At 40.1% G+C, this 11,558-nt stretch overlaps 1 non-coding gene across 1 annotated transcript; it reads right to left on the reverse strand.

Annotated features, from left to right (window-relative positions):
- Positions 1-9,697: 9,697 nt before the first annotated feature.
- On the reverse strand, positions 9,698-9,806 carry LOC141644824 (small nucleolar RNA R71). Its single transcript, XR_012544429.1, has one exon. It is a non-coding gene; the product is annotated as a small nucleolar RNA R71 (small nucleolar RNA).
- Positions 9,807-11,558: the final 1,752 nt, after the last annotated feature.

Genomic DNA, 11,558 nt, shown 5'->3' on the forward strand with positions numbered 1-11,558 from the left:
GTAATATTTTACCATTATATCAACATATAATGGGTCACATAATAGCTGGTTAGTTAAATTTACAACCTCTTGTAAATGTAAATAACTTATTACCACTACCTCGAAATATTTATAAAACCGCAACATTATTTAGTAAATTAATATATTAATTCACTAAATTGAATCTTATTTAATCATATTACAATAAGATACATATTTCCTCTCATAAATATAAATTGTTCTTATTTAAGGAATTAATTAACTTGTATCAATATACAACTAATTAACTTTACTGATAAGGGCATCATCCTATAGGTGTGACCTTAAGGGATCAACTGACCACCACCGTCCTACGACAGTAACGTCAAACTCTACCAAGCCAATCGTTACCGATTAATGTTGATCAGTTGACTATTTAATTTATCATCCCTTTCGTATTCTTAATTTGATATTTACAAATGATATTTAAATCATGTGATCTCATTATTTTTGAGGACTCATATTCCAACATAACACCCTCCATTTATTCAAGAGCCTTTAGCTAGACATCCTATGTAAATGAGAGCGTTACCATGTCGGTTTCCCGAGGTAGTGAATAACAAAGTCCAACTCACCAAAGTAATTTAAATAAGACTTTAGTGATTACATGTTTATTACAATAAAACTTCATATAAATTGAAGTACAACTCGCAGCGGAAATAAATAAAGCGATCAAATAATCTATGTGGTCTAGACTTCTAGGTAGACTGGCCAAATCCTCACGCATTCCCATAAGCTCCCAAGTCAGCTTATCTTTAGTACATGTCAAATCTGCTCCCCATTATGGTTCATCACAAGTGTTCTGATGTGACACTTAATTGCGCACGTTTAGTCCCCTAATTGAACCGTATGTACCCCACTGTGTAGTGAATGCAATTTTGTGCATGTCTTCCTCAGCCATTTTGATCTGGTTGTACCCAGCATACCCGTCCATGAATGATAGGAGGGCGTGCTTGGCGGTATTGTCCATTAGGATGTCAACATGTGGCAAAGGGAAGTCGTCTTTTGGACTTGCTTTGTTCAGATCCCTGAAGTCGACGCAAACCCGAATTCTCTCGTCCTTCTTGGATACAGGAACTATGTTGGCCACTCAGTCAGAGTTTTCGGACACTTTGATGAATCCGGCTTTGAACTGCTTGTCCACCTCTTCCTTGATTTTCAGGGCGCATTCGGCGCAACGTTTGCTTCAAGGGTTTAGCTCTGGGTTTAATGAGTATTCTGTGCTCTGAAATCTCCCTGTCGATCCCACGCATGTCTTTGTATGGTCAAGCGAATACGTCCTTGTACTCGTGTAGGAGGTCGATGAACTGTTGTCTTTCCGAGGGGTCAAGGGTTGTCCATATCCTAAGTTCTTGAGGTGTGTTGTTGGTTCCTAATTAATAGGTTCGGTCTCCTCAATGATGGGGGTCCTATTTTCTCATTTGTCAAGTTCTTTGTCTAGGTGAGGTGGGTAGTCACTCAAGTCAAATTCCTCATGTTCGTTCAGAATTGCATTGCAGTTAAATTGAGATGAGTCATAAGCAAACTTAGCGTTCGTTAAGTCGACTTGAGCAAAAAGCTCGGATAGGACATTCATCTCATGGGCAGTCATAGGCAACACAGCAGAGGAGGTGGCCCATGGAACAAGCTCCAGTTTGCTACCTTCTATGGGAGTGGGGATGACCCTAGTTGATTCGGCCTCTGAAGCAGTCACAAGTTTGTGATAAAACAGTGGAAAGGGCACTCTGACTGGGACATCAGGAATGCTAAGAGATAAGACAGACTCTGACTCTGACTCCGACTCCGACTCAGACTCTTCTTCACTTCCCTCTTTGAAAATAGGGCCTTCTCCAGTTGTAATCTTCATAATGCGGCCTTGACGATCGGTCCACTTGACAGTTTTTCTCCAGCCTTGTGTAGTTTTCTCTGGGTCAGTTTGAAAGATTAAGGCGGGGGGGGGGGGGGGGATCGAACTGGTTATCCTTCAAAGCAATATTGATGATGTCCTTATAGCCGAGGTGCTTGATGTTGTCTTCTCCGAAGAGGAGGCAGACGGCTTGTCCGTCGAGGCATGGGGTCGACTCAGATTTGGTTGACGTAACTTTGGTGTTGTCGGGGATGAAGTAGCGGTCTTGAAAGAGTTCAACACCCGGGCGTTTGACCTTGGCTACGGAATCATAGATCGGCTTAGGAAAGTCGTGGTAGAGCTCGGATTCTCCCTCGGGGACGAAGTATCCATTGAGGGTCAAATGATAGGGATGGAGGATGACTCCGTGCTTTTTGCGCTTTCGTATTAGGAGGTTCATCTCCCGGATGTCCTCATCGGTAGGATCATAGCCTAGCCCAAAGGGGATGTTGGGGATCTTAGCCTATTTCAAGGGAGGCAAGGTGCTCTTCAGCGGATTGAGGGGTAGACCCGGGAAATAACCCTGGCGCATCAGAATGCAGTTGACTGTGAGGTTGGAGAACGGGTCACAATCAAAAGGCGTTGATTCATCGGTTAGGGTATTCACAGCTTGGAATCCCTACATTTCGGTGTCGTCCTCCTCAATGTCTTGGGAGGCCATTCCCTTTTTCATGACAACCTTGATCGGGGAAGCGGGAATCGTGATCGTCTTCCCGTTGAAAGGGACCCTGATTTTATGATGAAGGGTTGAGGTAATGCCCTTGGCAGCGTGAATCCAGAGGCGTCCCATAAGCATGTTGAAAGAGGCATTAATGTCGACCACTTGAAAGCTGGCTTGTCTTTCCAAGGGTCCAGTTGCAATGGTCGAGGTGATAAGCCCCGCAACCTTACGATGAGTGTCGTCATAGGCGTGTACTCCTTGATTGGTTGGGACCAAATCAGTTTCTTTGATACCCAGTTTATGAGCCGTATTGAGGGGAATGACATTAACCGTAGATCCGTCACCCACTAGAACCATAGGAATATTCTTTTTGAGGCATTGTATGGTGATGAATATGGCCAGGTTATGGTTGTCTCCGAATAAAGGGATATCTTCGTCAGAGAAGATGAATGGGTTGTTCAGGTCGGGGACATCCTTTGTCATGTGTGCCACCACTTCTTCATGAGAGGAGGTAGAGGGAACTGTCAATTTTCCCATGGCTTGTAGTAAAGCTTGCCGATGTTCGAAGGATGTAGCAATCAGTTGCCAAATTGAAATCTCGGCCTTTGTTTTTTGCAGTTGTTTGAGGATCGAGTTTTCGGGAACCTTGGGTTGGGTGTCCACGTCCGGGACAACCTGGTAATTCTTTGTTGGAACGACTTTTGAATTGTTCCGGTTTTGGTAGGGGCGTCCGGACCGGGTAAGATGACCGATCTCTTTTGCTTGCTTGACCTTTCCCTGAACCATATAGACATCCTCCGCGTCATCTCTCTAGATACCATTGATTTCGGGATCTCGAGGGTGTTACAAATCTATATCTCATTATACTCAACATATTCATATATGTTTCAATTTAATTTAGTCATAAAATTAATTAGATTTTATGCATGCAAACATAAGTAAATATAAAGAAGAAATCATCATTCATACATTGAGGTTTTAGATCAAAGGGCAAAAGTAAGATCTCCTTCTTACTTGTTCTTGAACTCTCCTAATATGGATGAACAAAGATTCAAGGATAGAATCTCTTCCAAGGAATTATACCCAAGATAACCTCTTAAAAATTAATATTATTGATACTAGAACAATATTAATTTAACTAAAAATGACCAAAACTATTATAGGTACTCGTGTTTACTCGGTCAAGAGTAGGGAGGATTTATGGAGTTTTTGTCTCTCTAATTTTTAATAAGATAAGTAGAGAGTTTTTATTTCTCACACTAGAAATAATAAGAATGTGAATGAATAATGAATAGAACCCATTAATGCTCTTTAGAGGGTAAAACCGGTGGGTGGGGAGGGTGCCCTATGCATGGGCTTGATTCTCTAATCAAGAATATAGACATGCAAGGCTAGGTATAGGTAGTGTAATCATGTTGTTTCCACTCAATTAATTAAACATAATTTAAACACCATACTACCTCCATATTTCGGTCCATATGGGATAAAATGAATTCCATTTTATTTTTGTCAATTTGTCACATGTCACAAGTCATGTAAAATTGTCATGTATTTTTAACGTATTAAAAATCAACGTATTAATAAAATACGTCATGTACAAAATCGACTTAGTAATTCACAATTACTTGTACCAAAACACTTTACCAATTATAAATCACAACATCTTGTATTTATAATAAATAATTCATTCAAATGCAATTGTTTCCTTAAACAATAATTTCATCTAAGTAATAAAACAATTCGATCACTTAGACCGTATCTTATTTAATCAAATTATAATGAGATACGTAAATATTACTTCCAAAATCATCCGTCAATTTTAAGTAATTTAATTAACCCGTATCGTCATACAATAATTAAATAATCAATTAAGAGTGTTACCCTTTAGGTATGACCTAAGGGGATCAACTGATCACCACCGTCGCACGACAGTAATGTCAAACTCTAGTCAGCCAATCATTACCGATATGTGTGGACTAGTTGACAGTAAAATATTACTTCCCAATTGTATTCTTAAAATGAGACTTAAACATGTGATCATCATGATCGACAGTTGTGATCGCATTATTGTCGGAGGACACATATTCCAACAATCTGACCAAAAGAACCCTCACTGCAATGGAAATCCAACTTATGGAAGAGGATGGGGATATTGAAGTGGAAGGCCCCTTTGAGGAGTCCACGGAAGAAGAAGTCAGGGGACAATTGGTCGGACCTACTAAATCTTTTCGGTAACTTGTCGTTAGGAGCACCTAGACCAAAACAAAGTTTATAGCTTCACAAACAACTCTACAATTAGTAAAGAGGCAAGTAAATGTCGGATCCCAAGGGACGGGAATTGAAATGAGATTTCTATTGAGACTAGTGGTGTCTTAGGGATGTCACAATTTGGGTTGATGTAGAAGGTCACTAAACTAAATAGCAATGAAAGTAAATAAGCAAGATGAATTGAAAAGGTTGTAAACAATTGATAAAAAGCACTAGGGTGTCATGGGGTCATAGGGGATTCATGGGAATTGATCATACAAACATGTTCTCAAATTATAAGCAAGCAATTATTATTGTGATGGATTGAGTTGGGTTATATCTTACAATCCTAGGAAAGTTTGGGTCCCAGAGCGGAATCGATTAGATTGTACAACACCTACAAGTCGACTTAGTCTTCCCTACTCAACAACATTCATGGTCTAATGAGACTCGAGTTGGTTTATGTCTTACAAGTCTCATTGAAAAGGTAGGTGATGGGTAAAAAATGCAAGGATTCATAGGCTCGCATTTCATCAGACATAACATGTCCATGAGTTGAGATCAAATAAAAGCAAGCAAATAAACCATGAAAGCATATTAATTTAAGCATGAATCATTCCCCATGTTGGTTTCCCCTACTTACCCATTAACCTTAGATATGGAACTACTCACTCATTATCATGTTGAACTGCTAGCAAGGTTGTCAATCATACCAACAAAGTGAAACGTGATGAACAAATGAAAGTAATTAGCAATAATTAAAGAGGGATTAAGAGAATTATATCTACTAATGATTCCAATAATAAAGCAAAGAATAATAGAAGTACTTGATGCTTGATTGAGAGGTTGTCAATCTCCCAATAAAAACCCAAATAATCTTCAATTACCCAAAATAAAGGATGAACAAAAGAGAGATTAAGGAAATAAAATTTGTATTAAAACTTGATTAATTGTTGATTACAAAACTAAAGAGAGATTTTATTGATATTAAATACTCTAAGAATTGATAAAAAGAACATGCTCTTCCAATTAGACTAATGGGGTATTTATATTGGAAATTAGGTGGATGCATTAGGGTTAACTAAGGGCTTAAATGACGATTAAGTCCCTACTTAAGGAAACGCCGGTATTTTCTGAAGGAAGGGCATCTTTCTTGAAACTTGAAGAAACGAATTTGTGCTGTCTTGGAATCCGTGCGTCTTAGGCACGGGACGGCCGGATTCCTGTGTCTCTGCCCGAGCGTCTTTGGGAGAAGACGGGCGTCTTCTGGATGCTGCTGCCCGGGCGTCTTTGATGGAAGACGCACGGATTGTGGTCCTCGGGACGAACGTCTTCAGGGGAAGACGGGCGGATTGTCATGCAGTGTACTTTCTTCTTCTTTTCTTCATAAAATCCTTGGGGATTTCCTTGGGGATGCAAAGATCTTTCCTCATCATTGCCCAAGTACTATAATATTTACAAAGGCCTTCTAATCTTGTCTCTCCTTGATGCTTGGTCATTGGATTCAATCAATTTAGTCTCATTTTGCCATGAAAATGCAAGGTTTGCACTCCTTTCCTACCAAGGACACAAAACCTCAAAGAAAATGCAAAACAAATAACTAAAGACAATAAATGACCCAAATATGCACTAAAAGCATGGGAACAAGGCTAATTCGGGGACTAAATATGCGCTAATTATGGTCACATCAAATATCCCCAAACCGAACCTTTGCTCGTCCCGAGTAAAGAGGTGACAAAGACTAGGACCATTATTTAAACTAACCTAATAACATAGCCGATATGAGACAATTAGCGGGTCTCACTCCGCCCCTTCACCTCACAACAAGACAACCATGAGGTAGGATGCCTTCTTGCAAGGCAAGGTGGGTCTTGCCAAAATGGCGACACATCCAAACATTAAGCACACAAAATCAAATAATGGATGCATCTACAAAAGGAATAGCCACTTCCTCATCAAGTGGCGGAGGCAACTAAAAGAGAACAAATTTAAGAGCATATATTCCGTCACAAATACTAGTTCAACAAATTACTAAGGCTAAGAGGATGAAACTAAATCACCTCCAAATGGTGTTAAACTAGACTACTTTCGTCCTCAATTTCCAAATACTTTCGTCAAGAGCGATCGGATGGTATGGAATGATGATCCCCATGATGCTAGTAGCATATGACATGACAAGTCTCGAGTTCTCTACAAAAGTAAAGGTCATGGATCGTTCCAAGCTCGACAAAGTGGCTTGACAAAAAGGATTTTTGGGAATGAAATGCTCAAATCGTTATAAACAAGGGTGGATATGACTAGCATTCAAAATTTGACCTCATTCAACTTTCACATTTCAAAAATTAGAGATGGGGTTTGTCCCTTCAGTTCTAATGTCGTTTGCTTTCGCCAATCGCTTATTAGGCAACCGGTTAACCTCTAGACAATAGCTTTTCGGGGTGATAGTCACTCTGTCTCTGGGCGGTTGAATTCACAACCGTGTGGGGGCCCAATTCAATGGATCCCTCTCCAAAGCACATCGAAGTGGTACGCCTCCATCAAAGCAACTAAAATTCTCAATATTTCAACATTTCATAACATTTGAGGTTTCCTTGGCAATAAAACGTTTCCACATACAAAATCTTTGAAATGAGCACTTCAAACTTATTGATAGAAAGTATTTTTGGGTTGCCGTACCACAAGGTCAATCAAGGTCACCTAGACAAGTTAACCAAGTCCACATCGCATCACGGGGTTGGATAGGTGACTCACATGCAAACCCTTGACTAGGCTTTGGGTCATGGGTCGAAAGACACTAGTATGACACAATCTAGGGTGTTTTACAACCATTCTAGTAGGCGAAGTCTTAAGTTGAAAAAGTATTTGTAATGGCTTAGTTGCTCTTGTCAAAGTTCTCAATTAGACACTTTTCAAAATATTTTATCTAAATGCCATGATTCAACTATTATATACATCCTAATGCAAGTGATTCTACCAACTAATATGACATATAAACTAAATGCAAGTCCTAAGTTCACATTGTTATACCGCATCAATCAAAATAAAGCCACATAGTTGATACATGCATATTCTATACACTTTATTTGCAGTTTTGGCACGTATTTCCATGCATAATTGTTGGCTTAAGGCCACTATTTCTCCCGAAGCGGTTTACTTTGCATTTTTTATGATTTATTGTAGGAATGAATGGAAGTGAGCTAATTCAAGCCTAAACCGTCCTCTGGAGGCAACTTCAGGGAAGCTTTGAAGAAGGGAGTTTGGATTCATCCACCTTGGGACGCGTGCATTGGAGTGAAGAGCTGATTTGAAGAGAGAAAGAAGCCCTTGCACAGCTCAGTCCAGTCGATCGACCATGCTTCACAGTCGGTCGACCAATGAAGTACATCAGATGCTACTGGACTGCTATCACCAGTCGATCGACCATACTGACAGGTCGATCGACCAGTCTGCGAGCTGATATTGATTTTTCGTTTAAGACTTTTAAAAGCCCAATTTGTAATTAACTTTTGGCATCTTTAATCAGTAGAACGCAGCAATTATTAGGTTATGCTTTTTATTATTGAAGAACTCAGTTTTTAGATCTAGTTTTGGGAGACGGAAAACCACGAATTGGATTACGTTGTTCATCTTTTCAATTAGTAAGTTTTATGCAAATTTCCTCTTCTTTTAATTCTTGTTATTTCAATTCTTGTTTTACCAATTTAATTCCAGCAATTCATCTCTTGTCTTTTGTATTTTATTTAAATTCAATCATGTCAATTTTGTTCTTTGTTATCAATTTAGCAATTATTTTAGTTTTAGTCATGCGTAGCTAATTGTTTTGATTGGGAACGAGGTGAGCCATGGCATAAATTAGGATTGTTTGTTAACATGAATTCTTCCGTATCGATCTTGTTGTCTTTTGACAAGCCTTTTTACTAGATTGAAAGATTAGTAATTAGAATTATCATTAGATTGGAATTTCCTTTGAGCGAAAGCTTTGAGAAATTTCGGGGAATTAGAAGACCGCAAGGTTAATTTGAGCATAGATCGAAAGGTTTGCTTATACCCCCTGAGACCGTATTATAAGATTTCTGCTACCTTATTGCCCTGACCATTGCCATGGTGAACCGAATTTCCCGATCTTCCTTTTATCTTGAAATTCTTATTTAAGCAATTAGTCATTAGAATCAACCAATTTCAAAACCCCCCTTTTAATTGTTACTTCTATAGACTGAAAAATAGCAAACAAAATCAACCTTGTCTCTCTGTGGTTCGACCCTTACTATCACTAGCTATAGTTTTAGTTTGGAATTATAAATTTAATTTTGATACAAAACGACGGTATCAAATTTTGGCGCCGTTGCCGGGGAGACGGTGTAATTCTGTTTGCTTTATTTTTAGTTTATTTTTCTTGTCTCAAGGAACTTTGGTTCCTTGAGGCCGTTGCTTACCTTTACTTCTAGTTTTGCTTTTGCACAGTTAGAAGACAGGTTTTTGAGAGGAAGGCTTGAGTACTCTCAGTTATGCGAATATGGCTACAATATATGATAATCTTCAGCCAAAGGAACACCATCTTCCAAAGGGGCACCAGTTACCTACCCCTACTACGGGTAACTTCGAATTTCGTTCCTCTTATATCGATTTAGTGGAGCGAAATCAATTTGCTGGTCTACCGGATGAGGACCCCTTGAAGCATATGGAAATTTTCACTGACTACTGCTGTTCCATACCTATACCAGCTGGGGTGACTCAGGATGAAGTAAAGGGGTTGATGTTCTTATACTCCTTGAAGGATTCGGCGCGAGATTGGTACCGCTACCTTGATAGGGTAGCAGCTGGAGTCACGGATTGGACATCTCTAGCATTAGCCTTCGACAAGAAGTACTTCCCACTTTCAAAGACTGACGCCTTGAGAAACAAAATCACAAGTTTCCAGCAAGGAGTTGATGAGGATTTTTGTGAAGCATGGGGACGTTTCAAAAGTTTGGTCCGCGCTGTCCCTCGTCATGGCTTCCAGCAGTGGTATCTTTGCAACTTATTCTACAATGCTTTATATGATGATTACAAGGTCATTCTGGACGCAGCTGCGAATGGTAGGTTTCAAAATAATACCGGTCAGAATAGAGGTTGGAACACTATTGAGGAAATGGCCGTCCAAAGAGCTGAGTTTGGGAGTTCACGTGGGAATTCACGGAAGCAAAGTGATGAAATGAGTACCATCGTGACACTCATTACTTCTATTACTGCCCGTCTTGAGAGGCTCGTGGCCTCTGAAGCTTCCAAGGAAAAAGTTTAAATTCCTATCCATAATTCAGATGAGATCGCGAAGTTGAGAGAAATTGTCCAAACTCTTTTGATTCAAGTGGCGAATATGGAAGCAGCCGGGATTGAGTCCTCAAAGAATTTTGTGAAGCAGTTGGAGAATATAGAGGCTAAGCAAGTCGAGAATTATTCAAACAAATGTGAAGAGCCAATTGAAACGATTAACGCCATTAATCCCAGAAGTGGCCTCTCTTATGAAGGTCCCGACAAGCCAAGAGGAGACTCGGAAAATGATGAAGAGGCTAGTCTAATTTCTGGTACAAAAACGAGCTCATCTGCCAATACTTCTGTTCGATCGACCAACATTGTCAGTCGATCGACTGAAGCATCAGATAAAAAAGTTTCTGATCAGAAACTATTCACACCCAGCACAAGCAGTCGATCGACCAACATTGTCAGTCGATCGACTGAGTCACCTGACGAGATTAATTCTGAACAGGAACTGTTCACGCCCACCCAAGTTGGTCGATCGACCATGCTGACCGGTCGATCGACTGGGTCTTCAGTGCAAGACGCAATTCCGTCAACTAATTTGCATGATTCTACACTTATCGAGGATTTGACGGAGGTTTTAAGCCTACGGAAGCCGAAGGTTACTGATCATACGGCCAGTGTTGCAGTCCTGTATCTGGAGCGTTTGAAGACTACTAAGCTGGAGCGTAAGTTTGGTAAGTTTCTGGAGATGGTCCAGAATCTCGAGGTAACGGTTCCGTTCACTGATTTAATTACCCAGGTACCCTCTTACGCTAAATTTATGAAAGATATTTTAAATCGTAAGAGAAATTTTCGTGATGATGGTAATGTTGCTTTTGTGGAAGAATGTAATGCTCTTTTGCAAATTAATGTACCACCTAAATTAAAGGACCCGGGTAGTTTTTCAATTCCTTGCACTATAGGTAACCACGAAATTGGAAAGGCCCTTTGTGACTTAGGGGCCGTGTCGTGTCATGTTTGTATTCTCGTTTGCGAAAGGTTAAATATTGGTAGACTTAAGGTGACCGATATTACCGTTCAAATGGCAAATAGATCGACTCAGAGACCTATAGGAGTTCTAGAGGATGTACCCGTTCGAGTGGGTAAGTTTTTTATCCCTGTCGATTTCGTTGTTTTGGACATCGCTGAGGACAGTCAGATACCTATTATTTTAGGTAGACCTTTTTTACATACAGTTGGGGCTGTAATAGTTGTCAAACGCGGAACCATAACCTTAGAGGTAGGGGATGACAACATTGAGTTCAGTCTTGCTCACAATGCGACTGAACCTGCTGATGAGGATACGTGTTATTCCATTGATATTGTTGACAGGGCTGTTACTTGTAATTGGAGGGAATCCTTAGCCAAGGATCCCTTAGCTGATCTAACCCATTTAGATGAGTGTGCAGGTAATAGAGTGGAGAATGCTGAGGAGCCAGATGCTTTGGTAGCCTCAATGGAGAGCTACGA

The sequence above is a fragment of the Silene latifolia genome, chromosome 2, assembly GCF_048544455.1.
Source record: "Silene latifolia isolate original U9 population chromosome 2, ASM4854445v1, whole genome shotgun sequence".
Classification (NCBI taxonomy): domain Eukaryota; kingdom Viridiplantae; phylum Streptophyta; class Magnoliopsida; order Caryophyllales; family Caryophyllaceae; genus Silene; species Silene latifolia.